Source organism: Sphaeramia orbicularis, chromosome 16 (assembly GCF_902148855.1).
Source record: "Sphaeramia orbicularis chromosome 16, fSphaOr1.1, whole genome shotgun sequence".
Classification (NCBI taxonomy): domain Eukaryota; kingdom Metazoa; phylum Chordata; class Actinopteri; order Kurtiformes; family Apogonidae; genus Sphaeramia; species Sphaeramia orbicularis.
In genome coordinates this window covers 57,781,015-57,799,348 of record NC_043972.1, presented here as the reverse complement: position 1 = coordinate 57,799,348, position 18,334 = coordinate 57,781,015, and the positions used below count along the sequence as shown (strand labels likewise).

Sequence of the window (18,334 nt, the reverse complement as noted above, 5' to 3'; positions counted from 1 at the left end):
GCATATTCAGGCCCTTAAAATTTCCTACAAAAGTATAAAATACTACTGCTACTACTACCAATAAGAATTAATATTATTTATGATAATAATAATAATAATATTATTATTATTATTATAGTAGTAAAACCATCACCATTAAATATTGGTTGTCTTAAAAATGTCCTGTTAATTACCTGACTAGCTACTTTAGTCTATCTGCTTAATCTGGTCCTGAAGAGATGTGTTTGTTCTGTTACATTCCATTGCATTTCAGTGTCCACGTCTTCTTTTTCTTTGTGTTTTGATGTAGAAAGAAGCCAAAAGTGGATTTTAAAAGAAACCTAAAAGTTGTGTCTGGCAAAGATCACCTGATTCAAGCCAACATGGATAGAAGACCCACCTGTGACCAGTGTGGGAAGACTTTCACCCGAATAAGTAACCTTAAGGCACACCAACGCATCCACAGTGGAGAAAGACCATATGACTGTGACCAGTGTGGGAAGACTTTCACCCAAATAAGTAACCTTAAGGCACACCAACGCGTCCACAGTGGAGAAAGACCATATGACTGTGACCAGTGTGGGAAGACTTTCACCCGAATAAGTCACCTTCATGCACACCAACGCATCCACAGAGGAGAAAGACCATATGCCTGTGACCAGTGTGGGAAGACTTTCACACAAATAAGTTCCCTTCAGGCACACCAACACGTTCACAGTGGAGAAAGACCATATTACTGTGACCAGTGTGGGAAGACTTTCACCCGAATAAGTAACCTTCATGCACACCAACGCATCCACAGTGGAAAAAGACCATATGACTGTGACCAGTGTGGGAAGACTTTCACCCGAATAAGTTCCCTTCAGGCACACCAACGCGTCCACAGTGGAGACAGACCATATGACTGTGACCAGTGTGGGAAGACTTTCACTCGAATAAGTAACCTTCATGTACACCAACGCATCCACAGTGGAGAAAGACCATATGCCTGTGATCTGTGTGGGAAGACTTTCATCCAAATTAGTTCCCTTCAGGCACACCAACGCATCCACAGTGGAGAAAGATCCTATGGCTGTGACCAGTGTGGGAAGACTTTCACCGACATGGGTAACCTTAAGAGACACCTACGCGTCCACAGTGGAGAAAGACCATATGCCTGTGACCAGTGTGGGAAGACTTTCACCCAAATAAATTCCCTTCAGGCACACCAACGCGTCCACAGTGGAGAAAGACCATATGACTGTGACCAATGTGGGAAGACTTTCACCAACAAGAGTAGCCTTCATGCACACCAACGCATCCACAATGGAGAAAGACCATATTACTGTGACCAGTGTGGGAAGACTTTCACTCAAATAAGTTCCCTTCAGGCACACCAACGCATCCACAGTCGGGAAAGACCATATGGCTGTGACCAGTGTGGGAAGACTTTCACCCAAAAGAGTCACCTTAAGACACACCTACACATCCACAGAGGAGAAAGACCATATTGTTGTGGCCAGTGTTGGAAGACTTTTATCACATTGAATCACCTTAAGAGACACCTACGCATCCACAGAGGAGAAAAAACTATATGACTGTGACCAGTGTGGGAAGACATTTACCCAACTGTCTGCCCTTCAGATACACCAACGCATCCATAGTGGAGAAAGACAATAAAACTGTTACCAGTGTGGGAAGTCTTTCAGTCTTGTCTGTACTATTTTCTCACCTTCATGTTCACCACAAGAAGTTGATGTACCCATGTGATATGCACAACGATACTCTGGTCATCCAACTTTGTGTCACCAACAACTGTCACCGACGGACCCATACTGGAGAGAAACCTTACCAGTGCAGATTTTATGACAAATCTTTTATCACAGGTTCACAATGTACCAAACGTGAATGTGTCAAAAATTTTAACAAAGGACAAAAACTGAGCAATTTTTCAAAAAGTATGGCTCTAGAAGCTAGTAGAAACAATCAGTGTCAGAACACACCAAAACGGTTTGAGTGTTACAGATGTGAAAAAAGATTCTGGTCATCCTTTGCTTCTCCTATCATCAGCACAGATGTGAATCATCAATGTCTGGACCAAAAAGTACCGCAGCATCAGATGACAAGAAGAAACACAGTGTCTGAACCAGCAACACTGACTTCTTTGGACTTCTATTGACTTTGTGGACGTTTAATCAGTCACTTGTTGTGATTCTGTTGCTGGTTGGGGTTCACACCTGTTCATTGTCCTTTCCATAGTTGTTCTGTGCAGTTTAAGTTCATACCCCAAAATGTTCTACTCTTTTTTTTAACCCCCAACTGTGTGTGTGTGTGTGTGTGAGTGTGAGTGTGTGAGAGAGAGAGAGAGAGAGAAAATTAACTGTTGCATAACCTGAAGAACACCATTGGTTGAAGGTGTCAGAGTCCTGAATCCATGTAGTTTTTCATCAGTCATAAACAACATGGTGAACATCATATGGATGAGACAGAATGACTGATGAACTGGTAGTGGTTTAGTCCCAGACTGAGGCCGACAACATGAAGGAGATCACATTCCAGTTGAGGAGGAAGTTCACCACCAACAAAGGACACATGACAGGCTGAGTGTCAGACACCAGTGCTTCATCTAGTGGTCCAATCTGGTACTGGTCCGGTCCAGTGTTTTCCTTCATATCAAACTGGTTTCACATTTTTACACTGGTATCAGTGTCATTGGTGAAAATATTATCAGTGACAGTGGCACAGTGTTTGAACTACCCTACCTGGTGTTTGTACACCTGAACTACTTTACAAACAGGAGCTCAGCTCCTTGACTCAAATCCACATCAGAACAATGTAAACAACAACAACAAAGTGTAAACAATAAGTGTGAACCAAATTAAAGACATTATCCCTGAAATAATAAAGCAGTGTCATCCTTTGTGGGTTCAACTGCCTCTCCTTCTGATCCTTTGGTAAATTTGAGTTAAGGATGACAAGCGACAATTGTGGCAGGGGGCGCTAAGTAAAGAAGGGGGGGTGCAGGGATTAGGGAGGAGGGTATAAATTTGTCTGCAGGAAGGAACAGGTGTGTGGCTGGTGGTTCCGACCGGAGGAGTGAGGCGAGTGCACACCTCAGTCCATGCTGGTGTGCAGGGAACCGAAGGAACACTGGTCAGCTGAGGCCCTGTTTTTAAATGTGTCTGTTGTTCGGAAGTGTGTGACATGAACTGTTTTTGTTTCAGACTTGTTTCCCTGCTGAGGCGGCAAATACTGGAAGGGAACCATTTGGACAAACCTGGTATTTTAAACTTTGTAATAGAATCTGCAAACGGTTGTGTATTTTAATGGATTTAATAAAGTGTTTAAGATTTGTATTTGTGCTTTTTACAGAGGCATGGGGGTTCTGTCAGCTGTTTGTCTTGCCATTGTTTTTGTGTTATTAGTTGGTTTGGTTTTTTTCTTTGTCTAGTCCGCCTGGCAGGTGAGCTGGTAACGGGCAGAAAAGATCTGGGAACTGCCCCTGGGGTGGACTAGTTTTCTTTCCTTTTTTGTTTGGTTTGTTTGTTTTACCCCCTCCCCTTAATAACAGTGCTTAGGTTGAATCTCAGTTAGGCTGTCAGGGCAGGCATATGGTGATGTGGTTAAGTTTGCAGTGATACAGACGTGTGTGAGAACCTTAAGCATGTTAAATCACAGAATGAGTTAACCCTTTTGTAGTGTACACAAGAATGATGTGTGTTAATTCAAGACTTTTTTTGCTCAATTCAAAAAAATCTGCCAATGGAACAAGTGAAAATTATCTCGGTACGATTTCTTGAAATAAGTTTTTCTAGATCTATTGTCTAAAAATAAGTTCTTTTATCTCCCTTACAAGTTCCTCTGTAGGTGATTCTGTCTTATTTTAAGTGTGATGAGATATTTTGACTAGTAAATAAGAATAATACACTTGGTAAGATTTGGATTTTTGCAGTGTAAGTCCAAGACAAATTCTTCAAAACAGATGTTAAATTATGTATAAAAGCATGACAATGAATGTTAAGAACTAGAAATACCTTCATTTTACATCTGGTTTTACACCTACTTTTACAGTGACACATTGAATATTTAGTTTCTTTTCATTCTAGGACATATTTATGATGATATTTAGGTTTTCCACAGTTAAGAAATAACCATGTAGAGGAAGTGTTAACCCAAGCCAAACCATTTAACATTACATGATAATAATAAAGTTTATATTGTAGTATTTCTAGCTGTATCATTTAATATTGACCAGGTTGATGGGAATATTTGTGGAGGTTTGTGGTTATTTCAAATAAAATTCACTCAAGATGTTTGAGGTGAACACGGATATTACGATAATAGATCCAGCAGTTTCTGAAACAAAAGCAGAAATGTCAAAGTGTTGGCACTGATGAAAGAGTCGGGGGATTTTACATAAGTTTTATGACTCTTGTACACCAAAAGGGCCGGATTTAGGAACTTGATGAGAAGAAGACTTGGATGTGTTTTCTTTTTATGCAATTTTATATCTGTTTAGCAGAATTTAATTACTTCAGCACATTTTAACCCATTAAGACCCAGTGGTACTTTTATGGCAGCTTCTAAATGATTTTTTTCTCTCTTTTTAACGTTTCTCATGTGATTTATCACCATTTATTATTATAAAAACCTCTGTGTTTTGCATTTTTCAGTGTAAATCACTTCCTTTACCCTATATTTAATTTACTGATCATGTAGATGTTCATTAAAGCTCAGAGTAAACGTAAAGGTATTATGCAAAAACAGAGAAAACTGAAGAAAAAGTGACTGTTTCAGCAAGTGAGGACTATTACCATGTGTTAGAATTTTGCGGCTAAAACTCAACAGTTTATGGAAATAAAACAGAAGCAGATCTGTGTGAGTGCTTCAGCAGGACTCAGACTCAGGTGGGCACCCAGCTGTTAGAGTGTGCTAGTCTGGGAGCTCATTCCATGACGTGACGATGATATTGAATTATTTACTCACTTACGATGGGTTTTTGGCCCCAAAACTATAGTTGTTGAAGAATAGGACCAGGACCAAAAGAGACAAGTGAATGTTTTGGGCAGATAGCGGGTGGACTCTCACGTACCTGGAATCGCGGCTCTTCCCTCCTCCTCATTCATTCTCCAGACCGCATGACGTGCGTGCATGCGTGTGCGTGTGTGTGTGTGTTGCAAGTAAGGTTGCACAGGAGGAAGGGGCGGGACGTGACAGAGATGAAAGGGCACCATGACCAGGTCCAGTGACAGCCAAATTAAACCACTCTTAACATTTATTATCATTGATCAAAATTTTAGTCATGAAAATTTTAGTCATGCAGTTTTTTGTGCAAAAAAAAAAAAAAAAAAACAGTAAAAAGGACACTTGTAGGCAGAGGATCAAAGCGGCAGGGGCTCAAGCCCCCCCGGCCCCCTGCTTTGCACATGCCAGCACACACACACGCTCAGCTGTGTACTGACTCCTATCAGAAACTCCCTGTGGTTGATCTTACTATAAACAGTTTTAAGTTACCGTTTCAGTAGATAGTGCAGCTACATACTCTGTGATCAGACATGCAGACTTAACACCTACACCAATGTTGAGCGGAAAAACTATTATTTCTGTGTCGGCTGGTGGTAAACAGGACAGACAGTGCTTTACTGTTCCGTTGACATGTGTTTCACAGGAATGTTCTTTCCAACATAGTTTCTTACTCTCACACATCTGTCCCATTAATTTATGCGGCCGGGATCTGATGTGCAAACTGGGGATAAACCTTGAATCGGGTCCAGAGGGGTTAACGATAACTCAATGAAACACAGTCACGGACACGGATTTCCACTCACATTGTGTGTACGCACACACAATGGTTAGGTATGCTGCTGGCTCACCAGATTCTGTATACCAGTGGAAAGTCTGTTCCCCCCAAATTACAGAAAAATGGGTCGAGCTAAGTGACAGCAGACTTCAGCCTGGCGCTTATGTCTCACCCCCAAATGATTTATAGTGTGCTTCTCATTTCAGTCCTGGAGGCCCTGACCCCACATATGAGGAAAAGTTTTTCTGCACAACTTCTGATAAGCTCACAACAGGTTACATGTTTTGGGATTCACATTTCTGTGCTTTGTCTGTGTCACTGACTGATAACCAACGTTCTTTTTACAGGCTTGGTGCTGCACCACACATGTTGCTCTTTCCAAACCATGCCATGCAGATTGGAAAGACGTGGGCCCGTTTGTGAAAAAGGCCTTGCAGGTGTCAGATTTGTGTCCCACCTCTGACCCTGCCATCATGTTCTCTCCCCGACTGGGGGTATACAGACAGAGCATGAGATCAGTGTTTGACTGTCAGAAAACTGTACAGTTGTTAAATGATGAAGCGCTCACCTGTATGTCTACATCTCCCACAGGCCTCTCACCCGTCTCCGTGCCACCTGAACTGGCTGATATCCCACCCGATGTCTGGGCTACTGGTCCACATGATGTGGGTCTCGTCCGGAACTGCCCACCGGTCATCATCACCCCGCGATCTGATTACAGGCCATGTCAGAAACAGTCCGTGTTTGAAGCTTATTTGAATGTGGGAATTATAGTCCCCTGTCCAGATCCACCGGTCAGGACCCCTATTTTTCCTGTGAAAAAAGTGCGAATCCCTCCTGACCCAGACACATGGAGGTTTATTCAAGACCTACAGGTGGTGAACAAAGCCGTGGTTCCACGCGTACCCATGGTCCCAAATCCACACACGATTTTATCTCAAATCCCGCCTACTGCGTCTCACTTCTCTGTCATTGACCTTTCGAACGCGTTCACATCTGTTCCCGTGCATGCAGATAGCCAGTATTGGTTCGCGTTTCAGTTCAAAAACAAAATGTACACATGGACACACATGTCTCAGGGGTATTGTGATGCCCCAAACATTTACAATTCTATTTTGGCCGACTCGCTGTCCCACCTTGACCTCCCACCAGGTGTTGCTCCTTCACAGTATGTTGATGACCTTCTCCTTTGTTGTCGTTCTTCACAGGCTTGTGTCTTTTGTTTCACCTGGGGCAGCTGATGGACGACCTTGTCTGCCCAAACATTTCTTCCCTTGGTTTGCAAAGCTGACACATGGCGTAGATTATTTGTCTAAGGGAGGAATGTTAGATGCTATTGCACAACACTGGTTTACAAAGGGGTTTACAGTGGTTGCAGAGAAATTTTGCAAGAAATGTCTTATCTGTGCCGCCCATAACACGACAAAGTCTTTCCCTTGTCGCTCAGCAGGTCATGACCAACCAAACCTCCCGGTTGACCATCTTATGATGGACTTCGTGGAACTGTCTCCAGCCGCTTCACCCGTTACAGCCGTGGGATTGGATCCGGGACTTCAGACGAAAGCACTGGAAACAGCGCAGGTGGCGAGGGCCTTTCCAGGTGCTCCTGACGACGCACACAGCGGTCAAGGTTGCTGAACGTGCTACGTGGATTCACGTGACCCACTATAAGCGGTTTCTGGGAGAACTGCCGACTGCTGCTGAGGACGGGCCGGATCATCGATCGACAACGTAGACCGGACACCGGAGCTGGACACCCTGCATCACGCACCCACACTCACAAGACTCACTGGTTGAAACCTAGCGGTGGTAACGACCCCAGTGACGTCTCATATACACTTATCCTTTGCCTGGTCGCTGGCGAGTGACTGAAGACCCCCTGCCCCACACATACACTGATTCGACGACGATGGAGGTGTTCAAAAGGTCAGCTGCCATCTGCATCACCTTCATGTGCCTGTACATGTGGTACGTGGGCACGTTCTGTCAGGTATCTGATCCTTCACCAATGCATCACACTCCTGTTGCGCCCTGGTCTGTCGGAGGACAGCAAGGGACAGAAGAACCTCGGAGACGTCACGGATGTGACCGCCACATCATTGATCACCACGAGTATAGTGATAACACGTGGTGGCGAGTGACACGTGACCTGACACGACATGTCACTAATCTGTGTGCTATGTGTGCAGTTTGATGCCACACAGCTCACACGAAGATACTCTGTTTGCTCCTTATCCTCTCCCGATCAACCACACACTGTTGACAATGATAAAGTGGACAGTGGGAGATTGGCCGTCTGTCACATGGACGTACCCCTGGCTGGGGTGGAGACCCAACATGACCTTCAGAAACCCAAGAAATTTCTCTAGAGACACTAATACTACTATGGTACAGAAAAATGTTGTTTTTCGGCTCAGAAATCTCTCTAATCCTTTTTTCATTCCACAGTTGTGCTTCCATTCCCCAGTCACAGAACACACACGTTATAATCTGGGACACACATCTGGGTGTAATATTCAAATTGTGAAAACAGGACTGATAAATGTACTTTTCCAACAACAGGGACACTCTCCCCTTCTCCATTTATAGTCCTGTACAACCTCACTGCATTACTGGGTCCACCATCCCCACTGACACATTATGATGCTAAAACTAATGTTACTACCACATATAATGCCACCGTAGCTCTAACCCCTTCTGATTGTGGGTATGGCTGTCCTACACATATGGTGTGGGCAACATTCTTATCTGTATCTCCCAGCACGATGGGCAGGTACATGTCACCTCTCTTATTTGGTTCCAGCTATCTCCAAATTGACCATTAGTCCATTAATGTCACCGCCTCACACCCGTGTAAAACGGGACCGGATTTCAGGTGGCCATAAGTTTCCAATCAGTATTGTTCCCATGTACGGCCCTGCTCGTTTAGCCTGGTACATAGAAGAACTTTCTGTGGAATTAGAGAATCTCGCTGCGTCTGTTGAACAAGGGTTTGATGCTCTTACAAGTGAGATGAAAGCTCTCTGCACGGTCGCATTACAGAATAGGGCAGCCTTAGATCTCCTGTTGGCCGAAAAGGGAGGTGTCTGTCATCTTATTGGTGACCAGTGTTGTACCTATGTACCTGATGTTACTGCTAACACGTCAGACGTCCACAATCAGCTAGATCACCTTAGACGAGTCCTACATGAGGAGAACACTGCATACAGTACAACAGGCTGGGATTTTTGGGGCTGGCTGCTGTCTGGGGGGGCGGAAGGCTGTTGGTGAAAATTGCTGCTGTGATTCTTGGTGTGTTTGTATTACTCCTTGTATTATCCTGTTGCATTATTCCTATACTACGTTCTATGATTAACAATGTGATTGGTACTTTTAGTATGGTACAGCATGATGTGTTTGATGATTATGATTTTGATGACTTAGATGGTCTTGATGATGATAATTTTGATGTTGTATGAAGATAGCGATGTGTAATCCTTATGGTTTAATGTTTTATTAATACTCTTATGTAAATTTTATGTTTTTGCATGATTGATTCGGTTGAATAATCAAAAGGGAGGAAATGTGGTGGAAAACTTACTTCTATACTGTTGTCATGGCCTGGTACATCTTCTTTATTGCTGAGTCATGAGACATGCTGAATCAACATTAACACGTTACTGTAACACTATTAACATGGCACACAGTGATTTTGTTATTCAGTGTTTGTCCTTAGGTTTACCTAAACCTAATGAGACACAGCTGTGGAAGTACAAGGTTGGCTAAGTGTTAACACTCAGTTTCCTGGGTTCCTTAAATTACCACGACAGGGAAGATGGCTGTGATGAAGAACAGATGACAAAGGCTTAGCTTTGTCCATTTAGATTAAGTTAGGTCCATTCCTTAGGACCATCTGTCTTCATAAATGTCACTTGAAGAGGATGTCCCTGCACTGACCTGATACGAACCAATCAGCATGGCTGTTCAGGAATTTGGTTTGACACAGAGAGAGATAAGATTTAATTAATGGCTCTAGTCTGTTCTCTGTTCACTGACTGCACCGTCATGACGCTACACTAGGAAGGGTTTTTGTGTTTCAGTCAGTGGGGTGAGACTGTGGAACAGATTTAATATAGAGTTAAGCAACGTCCAAGGATGAAAGAATTTAAAAGGACGTAGAAAGACACAATGTTTCAGAGGTACAGGGATGAGGGAGGGGTTGGGGATCACTGGGTGTTATAAAGATGTACAAGTATGTAGTATACAGTATATATGTATAGGTGTGTGTATATATGTGTGTGTGTGTGTGTGTGTGTGTGTGTGTGTGTTTGTGTGTGTGTGTGTGTGTATATGTAAGTGTATATGTATACGTGTGTGTATAGATCTGTGTATGAATATGTATTTACATATTTGTGTTATTGTATTATGTGTTTATGTAAATCATATTATATTTGTTCATAATAATATAAAGCCAGAAACTAAATTATTTAATAGTAAGTATCGTCATATTATAGTATATAGTATAGATATGCTTAGACTAGGAAGGTTATTATTGTTATTAATTCTATAAGGAGAAGGGGTGGGAGTTTATAAGTTGTACTTCCTCTCACTCCTTTTCGAATATGTATTATATGTCTTATGATTAAGTGTTTTGTTTATTTATTTTCTTCTGTTTTGACATTCATATTCGAAATAAAACCATCAATCGATCAATCAATCAATCAATCAATCAGTCAATCAATCAAATATACAAATAACATAGATAAATTACTGTTTCCCTCAGATAAACAAAAAACAAACCCCTCTGGTGACAGAAATGATTGTAAATGAGCATAACGTACGGTCCACCATGCTGTTTGTCTACATCTAACTCCCACAATTCCTTGCGCTCAGGCAGTTTGACATGACTTGCCTGGAATGTTGCAAAGTTGTGAGTCGATGGTTTGAATTCTTGACTTACGGGCTTGAAAAATGGCCTGGAACACAGCATCATTTCAAGGACAAAAACTGGGAAAAATCATGGCTTTTACCTCACAAATACTGGATCCATAACAAAGTAAAAGAAACTCATTTCAGAATTCTTCACAAGATATATCTTGTCAACTCTTTCATTTCAAAATTCAAAGATGTGGATAACTCCTGTGGTTTTTATGAACATGCTGATGAAACTTTAAACCATTTGTTTTTTAAATGTAACGTCACAAAGCAGTTTTGGTCTAACTTGTGTTCTTATATCTTCACCCATGTTAACATGTCATACTGTTTCATGTTATTATGAAAATAAGAACAAATGTCTGCAGTATTAGGTCATTTTTTCATTTTATTGGGAAAACATTTGATTAAAGCAAAAATTTTCATTCTCCAAACCAACTTTCCTCATTTTTTAATTGAATTTAACTCACTTTATAAATAATTAGCCCTTGTTAATAATAAAAAAATAGGTCATTTATTGATAGCTATGATAAGATATTTAATGTATCATCTGACATTTAATGAAATTTTAGATGAGAAATTATTTATGCATTTATTTATTTACGTATTTATATTTATTTATTTTTGTATATAAATTATTGAAAATATATCCTGTATATATACTGACTTTATGATTATATTCTAATTTCGTATTTGTATTCTCGTGTATTGTATGTATTGTGTTATATGTTAAGTGTTTGACAATGTTTGTAAATTGATATTTAACCCTTTCATGCATGAATTATGAGGACCTTAGTCAAGATTTTTTTTTTCCTGAGTGTTTTTATTCCTCTAAAGGCACAAAAAAAACAACTCGATAGAATTTTTTTATGAACCTATTTTTCATGGAGTTAGAAAAATGTCCACTCAGCTGGACGCCATGCGTTTAATTTTTGAAGCAAAAAAAACATGTATTTAAGACACATCATCAGAAAGTGATAAACTGTGTGAAAACTATGAAATAAAAACATTTTTCATGCAGCTAATCTGATGTTTTCTCACATTTTAACATACTCTAATACTAGTTATTACTCACTTCATGGAGATAATATAAAAAAAAAAAAGAAAAAACAAAAAAGCCATGAATATCCAAGAAAACAGCTGTAGAATAGCTGTCCACTATTGTGACCAGTAGTGATGGTGAGATGAAACCTCATGAGGCATCAAACCACTTGAGCCAATGGACTGTATGCACAGCCCCTCTACTTCCTGAACTTCAGGTGGCTCCTTTATTTCCAGTCTTTCATTATTGGACACACTGATTAATCCAGGTGTGCCTAATTAATCAGTAGTCACAACAAGAAGTAGCAGACACACCTGGATTAATCAATGTGTCCAATAATGAAAGACAGGAAATAAAGGAGCCACCTGAAGTTCAGGAAGTAGAGGGGCTGTGCATAGAGTCCACTGGTTCGAGGAAGGGTTCATTTCTCGAAGCTTCATGTGCACATGAAACCACCTACTGGCCATGTGTAGAATCACAGACAGCTGGATCTGAACCACAGAATGTGTGATGCATTGAATTTTTGGGTCTGTTATGGCTCTGTGGAATGACTATGAATAACAAAAAATGTATGACCACATAATTTCTCGACATAAATTATCACATATGTGTATAATAAAATATTTTGAATGTATTCTGTGTGTGTAAATTTCCCCCAATTGGTAGTATCATATGGTGGAGGTTGTATAACAGAGCTGTCAAACTCATTTTAGTTCAGTTCCATATTTTGCCCGATTTGATCTCAAGCGGGCCAGATGAGTAAAATAATGACTTAATAACCTATAAATAACAACAAATCCAACTTTTTCTTTTTTTTAGTACAAAAAAAACCCAAAAAAAACCAATTAAATTATGAAAATATTTACATTTTACAAAAATGATGTGAATAACCTGAAAAAACTGAAATTTCATAGAAAAATTAGTGCAATTTTAACAATATTATGCCTGGACTTATTATTTATACATGTACATTACACACAATGTTCCATAAACATTTGGTAACAGGAAGAATATTGTTAAAATCTTGGAGTTTGGAACTAAAATTTGAACAATTTCTACAATATTCCATCTGTTAACATTAACACAACTACAGATCACAGTGGATCCATAAATGCACAAAACATTTAGTAACAGGCAGAATATTGTTCAAATTGCACATTTCGGGTTGTTCATCTTTGTTTTTAGCTTACCGGCCAACAGGCCGTAAACTGTTGTCGTCATCCAGCGTCAGTCGTCATCGTCTGTCGTCCGTTACAAAAATTTCAATTGTCGTCTTCTCTGAAACTACAATTCTGATTGACTTCAAACTTGGTATACAGCTTCTTTATGATGATGTCAACAAAAGTTAGTGAAATTATTTGGATCCGGATCTGATTCTGGATTTGGTGCCACTTTGAAAAATGTCCCCATTATAAGCGATAGGAAGTGGATGGATGCGATAACTCAGTAAATATAAATGATATCCAGTGTAAATTTCTCCAGTCCAGCCCTGATGGGGAGATGATCAAAACATAATGTCCACATGCTGATCAGGATCTTCTTCTGGATCTGGAACTTATGGAAAATTTAACATGGGCTCTTATGGGGAAAACATTTCAATCGTCTTCTTCTCCCAAACTCCAGTTCTGATTGACTTCAAACTTGGTATACAGCTTCTGTATGATGATGTCAGCACAAGGGATGGAAATTATTTGGATCCAGATCTGATTCTGGATTTGGTGCGACTTTGAAAAATGTTCCCATTATAACAGATAGGAAGTGGATTGATCCAATAAATCAGTATCAATGATATCAAGTTGGAATTTGAATTTTTTACACATCTGATTGGAATATGACCAAAACATGGGCTATTTCTGGAACAGAATAAATACACAGAACTGGGTGAGAATAAATGGCATCTGGATACATTTCCAAAAGCTTTGAATTTGGCCGGTACGCTACAGGGCCATTGGTCCTATTTTTATTTATGTATTTATTTGCATTTTATTGTGAAAGAATAATTTTGTAAATGTAAATATTTTCAGAGTGTAATGTTATTTTTTTTACTTAAATTTTTTTCCACATAATTTTTCACAAAGAAAATTTGTAGTCGTCATTATTTATGGGTTATTGTGTTGTCATTTTGACTGGAGATCACATTGGTCTGTATGTGGAACCTGAACCAAAAGGATCTGGACAACTTTGACTGTTCAGGTTCATTTTTGCACTTTCATCCCAAGGGCCGGAATGGAACCTTTGGCAGGCCAGATTTGGCCGCATGTTTGAAACCCGTGTTGTATAATGTTTTTTTTTTGCCACTTTAGGAAAATGTCATGGACTTAAACAGGCAGAAGACAGTGAAAATACTTATGGAACTAGGAAGAGGACACTGAACATGTTTGTGTAACTTGGACAATGATGTACAGGACAGGGGAGATTTAATTTATTTTTATTCACAAATATCAGTTTCTCAACAGATTTTGGTTTGAAGTGATTTCTTTTTTTTTTTTTTTTGACACAACCTCTCCGGCCTTTGAAAACAGCCTTTCACACGGTACAGAAGATGCACAAATACACAAGAACAAGATTATATAAATTTGGATACAGTAATTTTTGTCTCTCCCAGTACTCCAGATAAACAAACCTTATGTGTCTGAAATAATGTTAGATTTAGTTGACCTTATTAGGAGTTATCAAATCCAAATGTTCCCACACAGGGGAAATCCTCCTCTTCCAATTCAATCTCAAGTGGGCCAAACCATTAAAATAACAGCATAAAAACTTGTAAATAATGAACACCCCAAGTTTTTCTCTTTATTTTAGTGCAATAAAATCATTAAATTATGAAAATCTTTAGATTTACAAACTATCTTTTCACAAAAAAGATGTGAATAACCGAAAAAAAAAATCGTAATTTCTTAGGAAAAATAAGCTAAATTTTAACAGTATTATGCCTCAACTTAACGCTTGTACATGTGCATTACACACAATGTTACACAAACATAATACTGTTGAAATGTTGAAGTTTGGAAAGTGTAACTAAAATAAGAATGTCTACAATATTACGTGTCAACTTATTAACACAACTTACAAATCAGATCTACAAATCCAAAATCATTTAACATTTAGTAACAGACAGAATATTGTTAAAATTGTACTTAATTTTCAGGTTGTTCATGTTTTATTGTAAGGGTTTTTAGACTATTATTTTACTTTAGATCACATCAGTCTAAAATGAGTTGAACACCCTTGACTGTTAATATCTTTAGTGTAATTTTTTGCACTCCATAAAATCATGCTGCGGGCCGGATTGGAACCTTTGGAGGGCCAGTTTTGGTCCACGGGTCGCATGTTTGACATATGTGCTCTAAACCCTTTAAACTATCTCCAAACTATATAAACGCTATCCAAACTCTGGTATCCAAACTATATATAAATAAATACATAAATAAATAAATAAATATACACACAAACTCTGTTGTGAGTCACATATCTCTCAGTCACAAACCCACATGTTGAACAGAGCTGAGGGGTTTATTCTGCTGTCAAACCTGAACCACATAGAACCACCTCTGAACCACTGCGTGAAGCAGTCACGTGGTACAGCCGGGCAGCGACGCTTCGGACGTCATCATTTGCGGCTCCTCCCCTAAATGAAGCAAACCTCGACACGCGCTTCGCGGAAACGCCCCCTCCATTACTGGACACACGCTTCGAAGCCTCAGCACATCTGAAACATCACTAGTGACCAGTGTGCATGAAAGGGTTAAAGAAAGTTAAAAAAAAAAAAAAAAAAAAAAAAAAAAAAAAAAAAACCTCACTCTGCGCAGGCGCACTGACTCCCCGACAACAGCAACAGCAGCAAACTGGAGAGAAGCTCCAAGCAGCGAAAAGTGAGTGTATTTGCAGAACAGAGGTGTCCATGTTTGAACCTGCAGATCCAGGTAAGTTTAAGAGTGACACCTGAACACATACACAGAGTTTACGGTGGAACTGGGGCTTCGGTTAAAGTACGAATTAGAATAGTTATAACGGGAAGGGGGCGCACGGTTCGGTCGTGTGTGTGTGTGTGTGTGTGTGTGTGTGTGTGTGTGTGTGTGTGTGTGTGGGCGGGGGGGGGTTCGTCGGCCGGTTTCTGACCTACTGGGGTGGGGGTGGGGGTGGGGTGAAAATGAAACTTAACAGTGTTATGAACTCCTCTCCGTCTCGTGCTGTTGTGAAGCTCACCCTTTCTCTCCCTCCTCTTTCATTTGAGGTGGGAGGACATTTGTCCTGTTCTGTTCTATATTATACAAATGTAGAATTAGTCTAATGCCACGGGAGACTTTTATTTTTTTTGTATGGCTCTGGCTCCAGTTAGTCCCATTTAGACCAAACAGTTCACATATGTGTTCAGGAGCAGCTCCAGAAGCTAAGGTGGCTAAAGCTAAGACCTGTAGATAAATCCATAGATCTGTGCTGTGTACTGAGGTGAAGTTAGTTCACCTTAGGGACTAGCAATAAATGACTGCTCTAAACGTTTTTCTTCAATAGCTTCTCAGTCATGTGACCCAGAGACTCCAAGCCAGTCTCAAATTATTAGAATAAAGAGGACCTTTAGGAAACACCACTTAATATTTCTCTTCAGTCTATATTCATATTTTTTATGAATATTATTCATACTTTTATGAAAAATAGCAATTTTTTCAATAGTTTCTCAGTCATGTGACCCAGTGACTCCAAACCAGTTAATATTTTTTATGAATATTATTCATAAAAAAAGTTAATATAGACTGGAGAGAAATATTAAATGGTGTTTCCTAAAGGTCCTTTTTATTCTAATAATTTGAGACTGGTTTGGAGTGTCTGGGTCACATGACTGAGAAACTATTGAAGAAAAACATTTAGCGCAGTCATTTATTGATAGTCCCTAAGGCGATGGCTTTTGAATGTCCATCAAATATCCAACCTGCTGCTAACTTTACCTCAGTGTGCTGTGTCACATTAGATTGGGCTGCTGTATTAAAGTATTACATCAACCCTTTCATGCATGAATTATGAGAACCTTAATGGGTCAAAGCACAGTAATGTCCCATCAGAGAGCAAATTTTAATTGATCGCCATTCCAACATTTATTTCAATATAAAGTAGCTCCTTTCTTTGGATAATCCCTTGTGGTCTAAGTAAAGTAAAAATTAATTTAAAAGTTAAAATGTGGGTCAAATTGTCTCTAAAATGTCCCATCAGAGAGATTTTGCATACTGCTTTTTGACCCTAATCAAGATATTTTTCCAGTGTTTTTATTCCTCTTTAGGCATGAAAAAAACAATGTGATTGAAATTTTTCTATTAACCTATTTTTCATGGAGTTGCAAAAATATCCACTCAGCTGGAAATCATGCATTTAATTTTTGATGCAAAGAAACATGTATTTACTGATACACTGTGTGAAAAGTATGAACATTTTTTTTTTATGTTGCTAATCTGGTGTTTTGTCACATTTTAACATACTGTGATTTTAGTTATCACTCACTTTATGGTGATAATATGAAAAAAAAAACTTTTTGTTTGAGAGAAATGGTTAATTACAGTCTATTAACAATAAAAATTAATTGATTTACACTCAAGCATGTTACTGCAGATCAGATTTATCAAGAACAGCAAAGTTACAGTAATCATATGAATGTCTGTGAATGGGATGATCCACTGTGTCGGCTGAGGTGGAACTAAAACAATAAAATCCATGAATATACAAGAGAACAGCTGGAGAATAACTGTCCACTGGAGTGACCACTATGCATGAAAGGGTTAATGACACATTTAAGGTCTTTTTAAATGATGTATTTATTAATTTAATTTTGGCAGCCTTGGTCTTCCATATCCATGACCTGACACAATAATCAATAATAAAAAATTGTGATTTTATATTTTCATGGTGATGAAGGTGGCTTTCCTCATCACTGAGAATCTGTACAGTTCACACAGGGGGGGTTGGGCGGTTTGAGTGATTTTACTGGCCTGATTTATTATTTGGGATAGCTTTGTTTTGTGTTTGATGGTTGGTTCTATGCTCCACATGTCTGGAACAGACTTCCAGAAAACCTCAGATCAGCTGAAACACTCAGTTTATTGAAATCCAGGTTAAAGACCCACCTGTTCTCAGCTGCATTTGAACAGAGTTTGCATTCATCAGTTCAGATCTGCACTGTTTCTTTTAAGCTAAAAGTTTTTATTTGTTTTATCTGTTATGACCCTGGGGCACTAGTTCGTTAAATCGTTAAGCCCAGCGCAACGCAAAATGCGTCCATTTAACGCATTTTGCACTATCCCATTTCTGGGCTCAGTCTTTGTTCGTTGACAACTAACGCAACGCAAAATGTGTTCGTTCGTTAGTTCGTTAACCCCAACACAACGCAAAATGCGCTATCCTGTTTCTGGGCTAGTTGGTTAAAAGTGTGCGCTCGCCCAGTTCCTCGTTCCAGGGCTGATTTTAAGGTCCGCGTTAGAGGGAGGATTCATGCGGCTTCATTGCACTTCACTTCTGTCATGTATTTCCTTTGAAATATTATTTACATTTGAAAAAGAAGATTTTTAACACAAGTTTGACAATATCTTTAATGATATCAAATTTTTCCCATGTACATTTTGCACCAACAAAAACGAATT

At 39.5% G+C, this 18,334-nt stretch overlaps 1 protein-coding gene and 1 pseudogene across 1 annotated transcript in view; both read left to right on the top strand.

Annotated features, from left to right (window-relative positions):
* LOC115435845 (zinc finger protein 850-like) overlaps positions 1-2,930 on the top strand; it is a 67,137-nt pseudogene extending 64,207 nt beyond the window's left edge.
* Positions 2,931-3,594: 664 nt separating this feature from the next.
* LOC115436267 (zinc finger protein 260-like) overlaps positions 3,595-18,334 on the top strand; it is a 43,322-nt gene continuing 28,582 nt past the window's right edge. The window contains exons 1-2 of the mRNA XM_030159069.1: positions 3,595-3,605; positions 8,837-8,842. The gene's annotated coding sequence lies outside the window, so the exon portion shown is untranslated. The remainder of the gene's footprint in view (positions 3,606-8,836; positions 8,843-18,334) is intronic.